We start from the raw sequence: 17,576 nt of genomic DNA, 5'->3' as shown, positions 1-17,576 counted from the left end.
CCTGACCTTCTGAAAACACCATCATCTGATAGGGATCCATATATATCTATCTATCTGTATATATAAATATATATATATATATATATATATATATATATATATATATATATATATATATATATATAAATGTAGTTTGGGTATATATTGTGTTCTAAAAAGAGTTATTCATTATAGTTGTAAGTATCCATGTATGTGGTTTAAAATGCCCCCCCCCTTACTATATATGCCAACTCCAGGATCACACTACAATGGGGAAAAGGGCATATACCTTTCAATGAAATGAGTTTCAGTCTAGCGAACTTTCCATCAAGTGAAGTAGACCCATATAATATATAAATATATATATATATATATATATATATATATATATATATATATATATATATATATATATGTGTGTGTGTGTGTGTATGTGTGCGTGTGTGTGTGTGTGTGTGTGTGTGTCTGTGTGTGTGTGTGTGTGTGTGTGTGTGTGTGTGTGTGTGTGTGTGTAATCATTTGAAAAAAAACAACTCAAAGAAAAATGATTAATGACAGGGAAAAAATCAAAGCATGTATAAAAAACAAATCATGGGAATACTGTGGTTAAAATAGCTATCAGCATCTAAAACTAAACACCAAAATTAAAACAAAAGAAACCAAAATTATATTTTTCAGGTCCATACAAAAAGTGTTACTCAATTAGCAAAAGAAATTAGTAAACAAATTAACACCCCTGTGATTTTTTTTTTTCAAAACAAAAAAAAAATACCTTGAACATCTGCATTCAGACTTGCTCAATAAAATTTAATAGCTTTTAAGCTTTCCTTCAGCTCAAACTTTTCAATCTTTTTAAATCACATTCCACTGAAACCTGATTCCCACTTTCATAAATATTTTGAGAAATCTCATCTTACTTCATATCAGCCTCTGCTAAAAGTATGCAAGAACTCCGTATGAATTCAGATAGTAGCCACTATCAGTTTGTTTACATGCTTCACCCAATGTTTATCCAATGTAGTTCCAAAACGCTATCTAAACATCTTGCATTTTGTTCATAGTTTCAGAGTTTATACAAACTGCATGTAGTCTATAGACAAATCCGAATGCAGACTTCATATATTTATTTATTTATTTATTGACATTTGTTGACTGGGAAAGCCCACTGGGTCATCGGACCCATTTTCAGTGGAAGCCTGGGGAGAAAAGCTCCAAAACAATACAGAGATTTTATATAACGACAGCTTAAGTGGGGTAGTCAGGATCCTGTTATACATAATACAATTGGACCAATGATTACAGAAGAACTGCAACAGATGAAACACAAAAATTAACTACAATCCAGTGATCCAGGTTTAAGTGAATTCTACTTTTACAAACACAGAAATCAGATTGTAAATGTACAAGTTATATTATAAAGAAAAAGGAAAAATACAGAAAGGTTAAACAGAAATAGAAGAACAAGTACAGAGATGACAACATAAAGAATTATTGGCAGATGTTTTAAGGTTATAAAGCAGTTGTAGTGTGTGGCTGTGTAGCTGGGATGGACCCTTGTCTGGAGCTTGTTTTTGATCCTGTTAAGCTGGTTGTGGATCAGGGCTGCAGGGTTTTGGTATGTAATCTCTGTGGAGGTCCTTTGTTCAGGTACTACTTGGGTGTCCAGTAGGTCTCACTTTCAGTGTAGTTTAGGCTCTGTAAAGACACAAGGACTGAAAGCATAAATCTAAACAGTCATACATTTCATAGATACAAATTGATTGAATATACTAATGGTGTTACCTGTATATCTAATAAATGTTTACATTGTTCCAAAGAGCTACTTTTAATGTAATTTACTGAGGCAGCCTTTCCACAGTTTCACCAAAGGCTGAGTAATAAACCTAGTTCTTACCTTAGTTTTATTCTTTTCTAATTTAAATGGTTCTTATCCTCTCCTTGAATTAACTTTGGACTGCAGACAATTTACATTATACACTATCTTTAATTTCTCACCATAGACAGCACAAATGAACTATGTGACCCAATGTTTGATGTAAAATGGACAACACTGACAAACCCTTGTGTGAGGAGTACACCTAGGGGCTTCAAACAAAACCAAAGTAACAGTGTCCCTACATTTATCTTAGGGGGTTGGTATGGGTCAATGCCATCTGTGTAGCTGGGTTGGACCCTTGTCTGGAGCTTTTTTTATCTTGTTAAGCTTGTTGTGGATCAGGGCTGCAGGTTTTTGATATGTAATCCCTGTGGAGGTCCTTTGTTCAGGTACTACTTGGGTATCCAGTAAGTCTCAACGTTCAGTGTACTTCAGGATCTGTAAAGGTAGAAGAGGTGGAAGCATATATCTTAACAATCATACATTTCCTAGACACACTACAAAACAAAACATTCAGGAGGCAGTTGTTGAGTTGTAATGTTCCTTTATTGTTCGGATAAAGACAGATGAGTGCTAACTACACTTCAGACATAAGGTGGTCATTATTTATTATATTTAATTAGGGGATGTGTTTGGGGAAGAAGCAACCCCTTGAGTATGTCCGTGGGGCAGGAGGGACTGAGGGGCTGGATTTTGACATATCTCCTGCCCTTGATAGTAAAGTTGCTTGAATTTATTTTGGCACCAAAAAGTACACATAGCTAAGATCTTACATTAATGCATAACCAAAATATTAAAAATATCTAAAACATTTTATAACAATTTTATGAAAATAACCAAGGTACAATTTTAGGTATGTTCACTGCTAGTCCATAGCATGACAAATAATTGGTGCACAAGATATGGGATGTAAAGTTTCTATTTGAGGTTTCATGTTGTAGCTTCATGAGATCCCCCTGATTCAAATACACTATACATAAAAGTATGGGAGTTTATGTCCACTTAGTGAGACATATACTATACATAAAAGTATGTGAGTTTATGTCCACTTAGTGAGACATACGCTATACATAAAAGTACATACGCTATACATAAAAGTATGGGCATTTATGTCCATTTAGTGAGACATATGCTATATATACAAGTATGGGCATTTATGTCCCTTTAGTGAGACATATGCTATACATAAAAGTATGGGAGTTTATGTCCATTTAGTGAGACATACGCTATAAATAAAAGTATGGGCATTTATGTCCATTTAGTGAGACATATGCTATATGTACAAGTATGGGCATTTATGTCCCTTTAGTGAGACATATGCTATACATAAAAGTATGGGAGTTTATGTCCATTTAGTGAGACATATGCTATACATAAAGTATGGGTGTTTATATCCATTTAGTGAGACATATGCTATACATAAAAGTATGGGCATTTATGTCCATTTAGTGAGACACTAAGTAAATTAATTTAGTACTTTAAATACAACTGATACGTATGTCTATAAAATGGCTCTGGTAGTTGGAGTCATCCTGAATGGTCGTAATGGAAAAAAGGAGTTCCGGTGATTGAGAACATATATGAATAGTACAGTGCCACCACTGTACGAGCCAGCTTGAAGTGGGGACTGGCTAGTCCAAGAAACTTGGTTAAAACAGCTCCATGGGTTTATAAACTAGGAAGGCATAGAAAGAAAAGCTGAAGCTTAATGGAAGAGTGGGTAACATAAAATATACAGTGGCTGACAGAGCAAGCCATTGAGTCAAGACTGAATTGCTGCATTGCAGTTTGAAATGCCATGTTTGGACATAGCTGATAACAGAACCAGATTAAAATGCGCAAATATATTATGAGGAGAAAAAGAGTGCATAGAGGAAGTGCAAGGTGCCTTTAGTGGAGTCTGCGTGAGCTTGAGTCAGGCTCAGCGTGGAATGTCAGTCATTAGTGCTAGCAAGGAAAGGGGGAATAAATGTGGCACCTAAGGGTTTAAAACTTTCAGAATGCTTTCTAGGCATGACAACAAAGTAAGCAAGAAGATTGGCCTATGGGTGTTTATTTTTAGAACTTTAAAAGTGTTTTTTAAGTTTTTTTAAAAGTTAACCAAAGTGATGGTAGGTGTCTTGGCTCCTTTAAGTACAGAAGTAATCTATAATTGTGAGTTGCTAAACTGAAAAGATGAAAAAACTGAGGCTCAGCCTGAAGGGCTGTAAGTGATTCACCAAAATGTTTCTCCAATGTTGAGCTCAAGATTTAAGCTAATAAAAGGAAGAGAGTCATCTAAGGAAGGGCTTCTAGCTATCACATACATAGAAATTGTGATTTTTATTTTTTTAAATATGCAAAAGTGAATTCTCTAATGCATGATTGATGTAAATGTTGAAGATGAGTGGGGGGGTTAGCTGATAAAGAGAACAAAAGGCTAATGAACTACTTGGGGCTTTGAATAAACAAAGCCTATGTTTACCTTTGAAGGTGAACATTTAGAAAAGTTAGTGTGAGCCTGTCTAAAGCATGTACTGGCTGGAGGGAGATGAATGGTTCCAAGAAGGTGATTTTACGGACATTGTTACTTTAATTTCTCACCATGGAAAATCTTAAGAGACAAGCTTAGCTGAACTTGAATGCATCTACAACACACTGAGTATAGTCCCAGATATTCTGACCTACTGTCATAAGACAATTCATTGCATTAATTTATTCTTTTTGTGAATTTACATTGAAAACATTCCAGTGGACTAAGATCACTTTTATTATATACTACAAATAAGGAAATATATTCTATAATTGGCCTAATATATGAAATATACATTTTCACAAGGGTGGTATGCACACAAGATGGCTGTAAAAAGTCCCACAAGACCTAATGCATTCTTCATTGTCTGTGCAATTGCCTTTAACCTAAAATTATTAGTGATTGTAATGCCTTTGTCCTTATATTTTGTTACTTTCTTCAATTTAATATTATCAAAAGTAATATTACATTCCAGATGAGTCTTCACAAAAAATCTCACATTTATCAAAATTATTTTTTTAACTTTTATTTTCCAGCAGTATAGATACATTTGTTAAATATTGATTAAAATGATTGCAATTCACTGCACTGAAAATAAGTGTTCCAGTTTTATATTATCTGCATATACTGTTAACCAGTAACTTCAAGATGAAGAAATTAATGCACAAACATATTAAAGGAGGTTGGTCCAAGAACCAAACTCATGATATTCCTAGAGAAACAGGTGAGCAATTAAAAAAAACAGTATTTAACCCTCACTCTTTGAAATCTGTGTTTTAATCATCACGTGACCTATTCAATTACAAATGCATTAATGGATAAATTTACCGTAATGTCAATCAGAATTTGATGTGGAATGATATCAAAAGCTTTGGTTATAGATAAATCACCCTGACACAGTAACCAGAGTTCATAGCTTTACTCACAGGTAATCAACAGGATCTGTTAAAGTTGATCTGTTCTTAGTAAAGCCATGATGGTGTAAATCAATAAATGAACCAATTTTATTATCATTTTCTAAAGCAGAATAACATCTCCCAAAGCTTTTGCATTGCAATGAAGTAAGACCTATCGGCCTGTAATTAGTCACCAAATCATTTGTTCCACCTTTATGAACTGGCAGAACATTGACCCATTACCAAAAGTCCAGGACATAGCATTTAGTATATTATACAATGATGCTAATCTTGGATTTAACAATGAAACATCTAGAAATAAAGTCAGGATTCGACCTACTATAAGACTGAATTTTGTGGAATGATACTTCTTCAATTATATATGGACAAATGACATTAACAGAATTTTGACAAATATTAAATGCATTTGCCAGTCCAGGTAACTATAAAATTAAATTACCATCATGAATAATCAAAACTTTACCATAATTCCCATTTTTCATTTCAGACAAAATCAGTTCATATCGAGTTTTTGTCCTTTGTAATGAAAATTGTAAAGACTTAAAAGTCTTATTATATGCTGTCTTTGCTAAGCATGAATTATATATATCCTATAAAAACATATGTTTTTTACTCTTTCTGCAAAGTAGCTTATTCAGTGACATGTTCCACGACGGGGGGGGGGGGGATAGGGTAGTGTTTATAGTTAGGATTAAACTTAATAAGTGTTTTAAACTGACTAACAACCTGTAAACATGTTTTCTCAAACAGATCACAAATGTTAACACAGTGTCATTAGAGACTCTCTTCCAGTAAACTTTATTAAAACTGGTTATCAAACTGTTTCCAGTATTTTTACACAATCATATAATGTTTTAAAAATTTCTGTAGCCAGTATCCTATGGTATATAGGAAAACTGATATGCCAAGTGGTTAGGCATACCCATAGAGTTCAATGACACAAATTTAAAGATTGCATTACAAATATTTGCAGTAAATCGTAATTGTTATTTGCTCGTGATGTAAATGTAATTGAGAAAGAATTTAAATCATAACAATTGATTTATAAGTTCTACTAAACTAGTAACCTTGTAATTTATGGCTGTAAACACTTAGTTATTATCTCCTCATCAAAGATCAACAATTCCACCTTTCCTAATGACTGAAGACTAATCTTCAACATATGCACAATAACAAAAAGTCTTGAAAAAACTACTTTACCAAAAGACTGAGGATTGTATTCCAACTTAATACATATTAACTGGCAGACATCTTGAACTAACTAATAAATATAGAACTCTTACAGCCATTCCACTCCTACTAGACAGTATAACATCTAATAGGGAACAGGCTGCTTAATTTATGATATATGTCTAGACTTGAAAAAACTGACAATGTTACAATGTTAACCATGATATTCTACTACAACAACTTGTTTCCTGTGGCTTTTCAGGTAATGTTGGTTATTGATTTAAATTTACCCTTATATCAGTACTTCATCTCAGAACTTTCATAGCCTCCTCCCGTCAACATAACTCAGGAAATTGTAGTCTTTTGAAAGGACAACCTCAGGGCTTGGCACTAGGACAACTTTTGTTTATTCTTGTTTATTAGTTTTCTTTCTCATGTATCATAGATTAATAAATTGCTTTACACAGATGATATAGGTTTGATTACCTCACAATAAACAGACTTTTACTCCTGAGAAATCCTTTCAGTCCAGCTTCTCTTTGCTTTGGAACTGATGTTTCTGTCAGCAATTTAGAAATTAACAGTATTATTATTTAATGCTATTTGCTGCAGAAGAAAAAGCCTTTACTCTCCAGCTATGTACTTGTAATCCTAATGGTACAGCATTACTCTCTCTTGCTGAAAGTATTTTGATATCCTTTTTGACCAAACTCCATCCTTCCAGGCTCATATTTTACAATAATCACAAAAACTTCTCCAATTAAAATGTGCCTATTAATTCTCCAGTCTCCCTTATTCAGAGGTCAGAAGAGCAATAGTTGTAAATGTTCTCATACCAGTACAGGAACGCATCCTCCCAATTTCTCTTCTTACTTCTACAATAAGTTCTCGATACTTCACAAAGTTTTCACACTTACTTCTACTGTTAGCTCCTTACCACTTCAAAAAGCTGAAAAGAAAGTCCTATGATGTCTGTATATAGCACAATGGGCTACATTTAAAAGTTCAAATGTTTGGACTGCTGAACATTTGTTGTGTGTGACATGAATGTCAAATGTGCAGAATATTGAATTCATGGGTTTTTGAGTTAAGTGTTTATGCAGAGACTGGGAGGTGGACTTTGCATGTGTGAGTGCTTGTGGGTTACAGGTTGAATTAGGCAAGGGGATAGTGTATGACAGTTATAGGGAATGTGTGAATTCTAAGGTTAGGGAAGGGGTTAACCTAGGTGATAGCTGTGTGTGTGTGTGTGTGTGTGTGTGTGTGTGTGTGTGTGTGTGTGTGTGTGTGTGTGTGTGTGTGTGTGTGTGTTTTGTGTTGGGGATGTCATGCATAGTGGCAGTGTTATGGAAGGATTTTTCAAAGATTGGCTATACGGCTGGGGTTTGGAGCAAATTAAATAAATAAAGATGGCTTGCTGTTTACATTATTCTTAGTCAAAACTCACAAGGTATCACTTTTGAAAATCTGGAAACATTCCATTAAAAAGACTGCTGTGAGGATGGGAATGAACATCTTTTTACAGAGTGGGTATGCTTTTAAAACTTAGAACATAATTTCAAGCTGCAAAGCATAGTAAGGATGTCTTAAGGCTGATTTGAAAGAACCCAATTGTTAGCATGGTCATAGAGGCCAATGACTCACAGACACATTAGCCACAAAGAGGAAATAACTCATCATCAGCTAATTTGCATGTCTATGAATCACTTGGGGATTACTACAAGTGCTAACAGGCCCTTAATCACTGCAGTTAATGCATTGTGTTAGCACAAGCAACCCCTTATTCATTCCCCCACATGAATGCACACATCTGAATGTACACACCATGGACACATACATGCATATACACACTCACAGACATCACCGTGTATGCACACAGATACTGTCTGTTCATCAAACAAAGCCCCTTACTCAGTTGCACTCATGAAAACTCTCAATGACTCAGCCATACACAGAGACACACATACATACATACCCAATACTGCATATCCATTAAACGTTCGCCCACTTACCTCTAAAGTGATCACAGCCATTGAAAATAATGAGTGAAAGCAAGTTTTTGGCTGAGTGAACTACAGCAGCTGGCAGTTAGGATTTCCTCACCTGAGTGGTTCTGTGAATCTCTCAGCTGCATAAAGCACTCATAGCAGGGATTTCTGGGAGAAGAACACATGATTAATTACATATACCACTCCCCTGGAATGCCTCAATAGCATTTTACGTAGGCCAGAGAGACCGCCCACAAAGGTGTTGCACCTCTTTGAGGTAAAAGTAAACACTTTGGCAGGGCTGTCTGTGTATTGAAAATGGTTACCAACATCAGAAAAAATGGCTTACCTATGCTGGTAATCTTTCTGAATCTGAGCCTATATGTAACAGAAAGATAATGTCTTTAATGTCTTTATTTTGTATACATTTCTTTGTCTTTTAATTTGTAGTTATAAAGTGTGATGTAAACTTATACAAAATGGAATACTATAGTTGTTTGTCTTTTCGGCTTTTCCTGGTTAGGGGTCGCCACACTGGAACTCCAGTCCGCTAAAGGTTGGCAGTAGATTTTTTATGGTGCCAAGTTGCCAGCCCGACACACAGCCTTCAGCGAAGGCACGCCCATTCACACATGTCTTTCGGAGGCCACTCGACTGCGGGGAGGACATGCAGACTCCACACAAAGGGCACTCCAGCCATGAATCGAACGGGAGAACCTCTTGCTGTGAGGCAACAACGCTACCGCTGTAGTATTTATAGTAAATTAGAATGATGATTTATCTCAGTGTGTGTGTGTGTGTGTGTGTGTGTGTGTGTGTGTGTGTGTGTGTGTGTGTGTGTGTGTGTGTGTGTGTGTTTATAAATTTTGAGAGTGCTATCCAGCTATCCACAGTCTGTCAAGCCTCCCTATTGCACTTCCAAGACCCTTATAAATAGAGACAACAGTCAGTGCTGACAATTATTGTACTATTTTGAAGTTATTTTGTGCAGGGAGAAGCTCCCTTGCCATCTCTAAGGTAGGAGGTTACAACCCACACCCTCCTCTACTTAAGTATAATAAACCTGAGATTTCCATACCTCTGACGAAAGGGAATAAAAAGACACACCGATCATGGACTTGGCACATCTAAGTCCCCGTTTTCACATTCAGGCTCGCTATTCTGTAACTTGCACTTAAGGATCTCCAAATATAAAACTGCTGCCATCTGTTAAATGTAAAGTTATTGATTACTGGTAAACAGCAGCAGTAATAATCCTAAAGTAAAGATTACTATCATCACTTTCTGCAGGGTACTTGTATCCAACTATACCTATCTGTGTAGGGGTACATATTCCAGATCTCTAAATATATTACACCTGAGGTCACACTTACTTCTAGGAAAGAGGAAAAGTGTATTTACTTTTCCTTCCAGTTGATGTAATTTTGAGGGAGGCAAAGGGCAGAACATTTTTAAGCATCTGGGACAACAGTGTTATTAATTTCATAGGTCAGGCTTAGTAAACTCAATTTAATCCACATCAAATAGAACCTTTTTGTAGTCATTTTCTAAGGAAACTTTTTTTATGAGTGCACTGAGATTTTTATGCATCCCTGTTAATCGATGAGTGCTTTTCTTTGTGTCTATCAACGTCATTTTGTGACATATTCAGATGCAATGCTGCGATGATAAAATCCTACTATAGCCTATGCTATTTCATGTTTTGATATTACATACTATGTATCTCTGGAATTCTGTAAAACATAACTCATTGAAAACACAAACATAATGTTTTAGAGAACAAGTAAACATCAATGCACACTGTACACTGCAGTAGTTTTTGGTGTTTTAAAACCACAGCAAAATGAATGTTTGAGGATTTTAACAAATCTCTGACTGTTTCACAAACGCAACAATATTGACAGCTGCAAAAGATGATAACATGTCGCACTTGATTATATGGCTGCACATGTGTCTGTCTAAAATCAGTATCCGCATCAGTATGAAAAGAACACACTAAAGCTTGAATGTCCAAAACTGAGAAGAGTAGTTAGAATCTAAGTGAGAAAAGTGTCTGGCAGGTATACAGTATAATGATATATATATCTCTCATGTCAGACTAGGTGCTGAATGCAAATTAAATGTCAAATCTAATCACCGGTCTTTTGTAAGGGATCTTTAATTAACGTTGCTCCCAAAGAAAATTAAATGAGAAATTGATAAGCAAATGAGACGCCATTATTTCTAAATCCTGTTCTTGATGGAATCTGCTAAAAATGAAAATTAATGAACAGACGTTACTTAGACCTTCTTTGAGCTAAAGAAAGGAAACACAACTTTAAGTATTAAAGATATTCAGAAACTCAATGAACATTTATCACATCTTTCTAAAAGTCTACATTAAAATATATTGACCACCATGAGAAATGTAATCTATAAATCTCCAAAATAAATGTTTTATAATAAAGTAATGCATCAGCATAGAAGTTGGATTTCTAAATTAAAAACTGATTTGCATGGAACATGTTAAAGTATGTAAGAGTAAAACCAGAACCAGATGTAGGTTTTGTACAAAATATGTAAAGCATGTCATCTTTTCTTGATATTCCTTTATAATCAAACTTCTTTTGTCAAAAATGTAGATGACACAAGTAAACAGAAAAATTCTGCAAATACCAAAACATTGCAAAAAGTATACATAATTTCTTTTTGTGATGGATCACATGTAAAACTAAACCACTATTACTGCCTAAAGTCCTCACAAAAATAAAGCATGCTGTAAATATTAACTTTATCTGTGGCAATTCATCCCACGATACATGTTAATCTAGGTGCTCTGCATCCCCCTCACTTAAATCTGTTAACTCCTTGGTCACATAACCACCAACACAGTGAGTCCTTCAGAACTTTACTAAGTGTACAAGGTACATGTCAACTCTAAAAACAATCACAAACCTCTATGTTTTACAAGTTTAGGAACCCATAGCAGTTGTCAGCAAGCTGCATTGATGGCAAATGGTATGGTAACCTGGATCTACTTCACTTGACCTAAAACTCATTTGACTGACTTTCATTTGACCAACACCCAAATGACCTAAATTTCAAATTACTGTCAACTCATTTGATTGGTTCTCATTTCGCTGACAGCTTACAATGCTGAATTTCAACATATTAAATATTAAACCTTAGACATGCACACTTGCAACACCAATAACTAACTCTTTCCAGAACTTAAAAATACTTGCTTACCCTCTTAACACAAACTCGATAATGTACAACCAAACTAGGTGGGGCTATGCCCCCCATGTGGGGGGCTGTGAGCCCCCAAAAATATATATACTAACTCCAGGATCACACTACAGTGGGGAAAAGGGCATATACCTTTAACTTGTCTTACAGTACTCTACACACTGCCACTGCTGCTGGGAACGCACAAAACATTTGCCAAATTACTTTAGATACTTCCCATAAAAGTGTAAAGAGACAAACCTACATTTAGAAACACAACAACACTACTTTCTACATCACTATCGGTATTCTGACAATCAGCACTATAAGTTACAGTAGCTCTTTTTATCACAAGCAAGTCGCAGGTGAAGGGAAACCCACAACAAGTCTATGTCTTAAAAGTCAGTGAAATGAGAGTCAATCAAATGAGTTGACAGTAATTTGAAATGTAGGTCATTTGGATGTTGATTAAATGAAAGTCAGTCAAATGAGTTTTAGGTCAAGTGAAGTAGATCCGGTAACCCACATGTAAGGTGAGCATATTTGTAGAAAAGACGGTGCATTTTTGACTTCATTATTATGCAATATAAACTTTACCATCTGTTTTCATAGCAGAGGAAGAAAGATAATTTTGATGGACAGATTGTTCCTTGTTTTGCTTTCTAAACTATTTAATAACTGTCCTGTTTTAATGAATTAATTATGTCATGTTCCCTTGTTTTTTTAAGGAGTTCATAGGTTCATAGGTAGGCACTAGGCTATCGGCCCAAGGACCTAAGTAAGCCTAGCCGACAAAGTTCCCTGGCTTATGCCACCCAAGAAAGTTATTTTCCTGTGCCCCTGTCGAGCAAAGCCACAGAAGTGATCCCCGGGGTGTATTTCCTATTTCCCATCCACTCATCAAGATTTTTCTTGACGAGTGTTAATAAGGAACTTTGCTTGACATAGATGAGTAGCCTGTTCCAGAGTATGGAAAGTCTCTGGGACAAGAATCTATCCCTCCAGCATGTCCTGTTTATTGTGGTGACAAGGTTTAGGTCCCTAGAGCGTGTAGCTCGGAGGGATTGGGATTTCTTTAGGTGGGGCATGTCCAACAGCTCTGGGTTTGACATAGCTTTATATGTTAGGCAGAGATCATCTCAGAGTAGGCGATATGCTACGGAGTAAAGCTGGAGTTTTTTGAGACGGTCAGTGTAGGACATCTGTTTGAGACCAGTAATCCTCTTTGTGAGTTACTTCTGTGGGCTTTCCAGCTGCTGCAGATGTCTTGTGAGGTACATTCCAAAAGGGGCATTGTACTCTATAATGGGTCTAATGAGTGTCGAGTAGAGGGAAACAATGACCTCTTTTTTCCTTGATGAGAACCATTTTGTGATGAGGTGTGCCACATAGAAGGATTTCCTGACTACTGTGGCAATGTGATTATCAAAGGAGAGACTACTGTTGACCTGGGTCCCAAGGTCTCTTATCACACATTTGACATTAAGTAAACTGCCACCTATGTGGTAGTTCATGGGTACAGAGTTTTTACCAAAGGGGATGACAATGCACTTTTTGGCATTGAGCTTGAGGCCATGGCTCTGACACCAGGCATCTGTCTCAGTGAGGCCCTTCTGTAGGATGTCAACATCATTTGGGGACTTGACTATGGCTCCTAGTTTGGAGTCATCTGTGAGCTTCATTAGCCAGAGGCCTTCTGTGATAGCCTGCACTTCAGAGAAGTAGATACAAAACAAGATAGGTCCCAAGACTGAACCCTGTGGTACTACACTTGTCACTGGTTTGAAGTCAGATTTGGAGTCTGCAACTTTTACAGTGTGGGTTCTGTCAGTGAGCCAGTTGGCAACCCATCTTGTGACTTAGGGATTTATACCTAGTCTAGTGAGTTTAGCTATAATTCCAGAATGGAGGATGGTGTCAAAAGCCTTGGCAAGGTCTAGATAGGCTGTGTGAACCACCTTACCCTCGTCTACGGCTTTGGTTACTGCCTCAAAAAAGTCGATCAGGTTCAGGAGGCATGCTCTGCCTTTCACAAACCTGAACTGGGTGGAGTCCAGAGTTTGGAGGTTTCCAATGTCTTTGTTTATGAGTTCCATGATGATACATTCCATGGCCTTACAGACCAGCCTCATCAGGCTAATAGGGTGATAGTTCTCGGGATCAGTGGTGGCTCCCCCTTTGTGGAGTGGGATAACTGTTGCTGTGCGCCATTCAGTGGGCACAAAGCCTGACGTGAAAATATGATTGAACATGGTGCTTAGGTGGGGAGCCAGTTTGTTCTGAAGTTTGGGTAAAAAGCAGCCTGGAATGTTGTCCGGTCCTATGGATGCTGTGTTTTTGGCCTTAGACAGTGTAGCTTTTACCGGTTTAGTTGTGATTACAGGGACTCTACATTCCTCCTGTATAGATATGGGCCCTTTAGGGGGTGAGAGGGGGTAAAGTTAGCATGGAACCTATTTGCCAGGATGTTGGCAATATCAGTTGGTTCCCTAATTTTTGTACCGTTGTGCTGTAACTCAGAGCAGATCTGGGTGTTGCCATTCAGATTCTTGACATAGCTATATAATTCTTTGTGGTTGTCCCTAGAATCAGAGGTGATTTTGTTTTGTTAGCTAGCTTTGGAGGATCTTATAAGGGATCTCAGCTTCTGACTGAGGCTGACCAGGGAGCTCCTCCACTCATGGGATTTTACTCTCTTTTGCAACAGTTTCTTCCTTCTGTTGTAGAGTTTGTTTATGGCAGGGGACCACCAGATTGGCTTCCTTTTTTTGGAGGATAGTGTCTTGGTTCTGTTTGGGATAGCATGATCCATGCACTCGTGTAAGTGCTTATAGAGCGCATTTGTGTAGTATTCAGCAGTCAGAACTGTATTGTCCATCTGCATGGGTGTCATGAAGTTCACCACTTCTGTCTCAAGAACCATGAAGTTGGCTTTGGAGAAATTTTTTACCATGGGGGCGGGATGTGGATATCTAGGGTGATTAGCTTATGGTCGGATCTGACCAACAAGGAGTTGACTTCAGGTGTGGAACAGCCGTCACTCATGTTGGTAATGACTAGGTCTAGGATATTTTTGCCCCAGGTGGTGGTGTGGATAAGTTTATCCAGGGCATTGGAATTTATGAATTCCAGAAAGTATTGATCGAAGGAGTTGGTACATGAGTAGTTTTTCAAGTTAATGTTGGAGTAGTTGAAATCACCCATTATTAGGGTGTTTGGATGAACCCTAATATTGCCCAGTATATCAAAAAAAGAGTGATAAGAGGTTGTGGATGAGATTTGTAAACATGGGACACATTATATAGGGCTAGTAGGCTACTGTGTGAAAAAACTGCACAGAACTGCGTAGTGTTACTATCAATGTACATGAGAAAAGTAAGGATACATGTTGGGACATTGTTTCTTAGTAGATAATATTATGAACTTAAGTGCAGTAAACAGCAGAACAATATATTGTCAGCAAGTAAAAGGTACGTTTTTCTTTACTTTAATGCAGAATATGAGAACAGGACCTTCTCATTATCTGTAGGCAGTAGATTCAGTGAGTGGAATTGGGAAATCAGCATCCAGTTATCAACATGTTCTGTGCAAAGAAAGGCTGCAGACACCATCAGATAGTTAACAAACGTCAATGGATATTAAGAAAACTTTTATTTATGCCACAAATACTTGAACTGCATCTATCTTCACATCATAAAAATCTTCTCATCATAAACTAATTTCAATAATGCATGCATTGCAAATTACAAACACACAAATACGGAGAAAGCCCTGCTTAGCCACTGTAGAATCACTGAGGTAAGAAGATAATATTAGCTCTTATTTGGGACTTGAAGATAAGACTGTCAGCATATCATGCTGATGTTGTTGGCTTAACATGACTCTCTGGGCAGAAAGGAGTTGAATTTTCCTTTAACAGCTTTATCCATTCAGCTGCCATGGTTAGCAAAAAAACAAAACAAAAAGAGGATCTAAATCCTCATCAGTGAATAATTACGAAACAGTAGACAGACAGCGTCATTACAGATCACTTTTCCCTGTTTTCTTCCCTCCTTTTCTGCCGCTCTACATGCTGTCATATAGCCTCATATCCTTCTTGATGAGGATATTCCCACCATTCATTTCATCCTTTTTTAATTTATTGTACATATATAAATATATATAAAAAATAATAAAAACACATATTGAAATACAAATTTTTGTAACTTTTTTTACCGTGTTAATGATGTTATTGTTTATTAACAACTGTTTGTAATTTTTGTATGAATTTGTAACCTTATTGTACTCTGGTTTATACATTTGTTATGACTTTGTATATCTATCTTACTTTCTGGAGCTTTTCTCCCTGGGTCTCCGCTGAAAACGGGCAATTTGCCCAGTAGGACATTACTCGGTAAACAAATGTAGATAAATAGATAAATAAATAATTTGGAGGAAAAAAAAAACTTTGGATGGAAAGGGAGATCACAGAATGTTTTATGATAATATGGCTGATTTAAGAAAGCAAAATATACTCAGTAGATGTGAGAAATAAAATAATAGAGTAAAGTAATGTAACAGTCTGCACCATATCTGACAACAATGACTTATTATCAGTGGACCTTTACTATACCATGAAGATCATTAAAACAGAATATATGTTGTCCTGAGGTGGAAATTCAATCCACATGTCATTATATCCATGGTGTAATGTCAAGTGAGAAACTGCAGATGTCATAGTGCATGGGGTTATAAAACTCATATCTCCAAAAGATAGACTACAAAAAAAAAAAAAAAGAACAGATGATAGAGGGAACTGAACACAGAACTCCCACATTACAGTGTTACATAACACTGCATTAGCAAGGTGAGCTACCACATCAGTCACGGTGATAGTGCCATAAAACACAGAACTCCCACACTACAGTGTTACATAACACTGCATTAGCAAGGGGAGCCACCACACCAGTCATGGTGATAGTGCCATAAAACACAGAGCTCCCACACTACAGTGCTACATAACACTGCATTAGCAAGGGGAGCCACTGCGTCAGTCATGATGATAGCTCCATAAAACACAGAGCTCCCACACTACAGTGTTACATAACACTGCATTAGCAAGGGGAGCCACCGCATCAGTCATGGTGGTAGTGCCATAAAACACAGAGCTCCCACACTACAGTGTTACATAACACTGCATTAGCAAGGGGAGCCACTGCGTCAGTCATGATGATAGCTCCATAAAACACAGAGCTCCCACACTACAATGTTACATAACACTGCATTAGCAAGGGGAGACACCACATCAGCCATGGTGATAGTGCCATAAAACACAGAGCTCCCACACTACAGTGTTACATAACACTGCATTAGCAAGGGGAGACACCGCATCAGCCATGGTGATAGTGCCATAAAACACAGAGCTCCCACACTACAGTGTTACATAACACTGCATTAGCAAAAGGAGCCACTGCATCAGTCATGATGATAGCTCCATAAAACACAGAGCTCCCACACTACAGTGTTACATAACACTGCATTAGCAAAGGGAGCCACTGCGTCAGTCATGATGATAGCTCCATAAAACACAGAGCTCCCACACTACAGTGTTACATAACACTGCATTAGCAAGGGGAGCCACCACATCAGCCATGGTGATAGTGCCATAAAACACATTAAACATCTTTGCATAAGTACACTGATATCACATGGTGCTGAATACATACACATTACATTTAGGAATATAGTCATGGCAGTGGCTAACACAAGTAAACTCTGTCAGAGAATTAGAGATACACATTTTTGAAAACAGTGGGAATGTAATGTAGGAAGAGTAAAAAAGAGTAGTGCAATCACTGCAATATAAAGCAAAAAGGAAGCACTATCAGGGATAATGAGAAGGGCCAAAGTAGGTAACCAGATTTGGAAATGTTGCAGGTAGGAAGGTT

Source organism: Protopterus annectens, chromosome 11.part0, assembly GCF_019279795.1.
Source record: "Protopterus annectens isolate FY-2018-M chromosome 11.part0, PAN1.0, whole genome shotgun sequence".
Lineage (NCBI taxonomy): Eukaryota > Metazoa > Chordata > Ceratodontiformes > Protopteridae > Protopterus > Protopterus annectens.
This window is presented reverse-complemented; position numbering follows the sequence as displayed.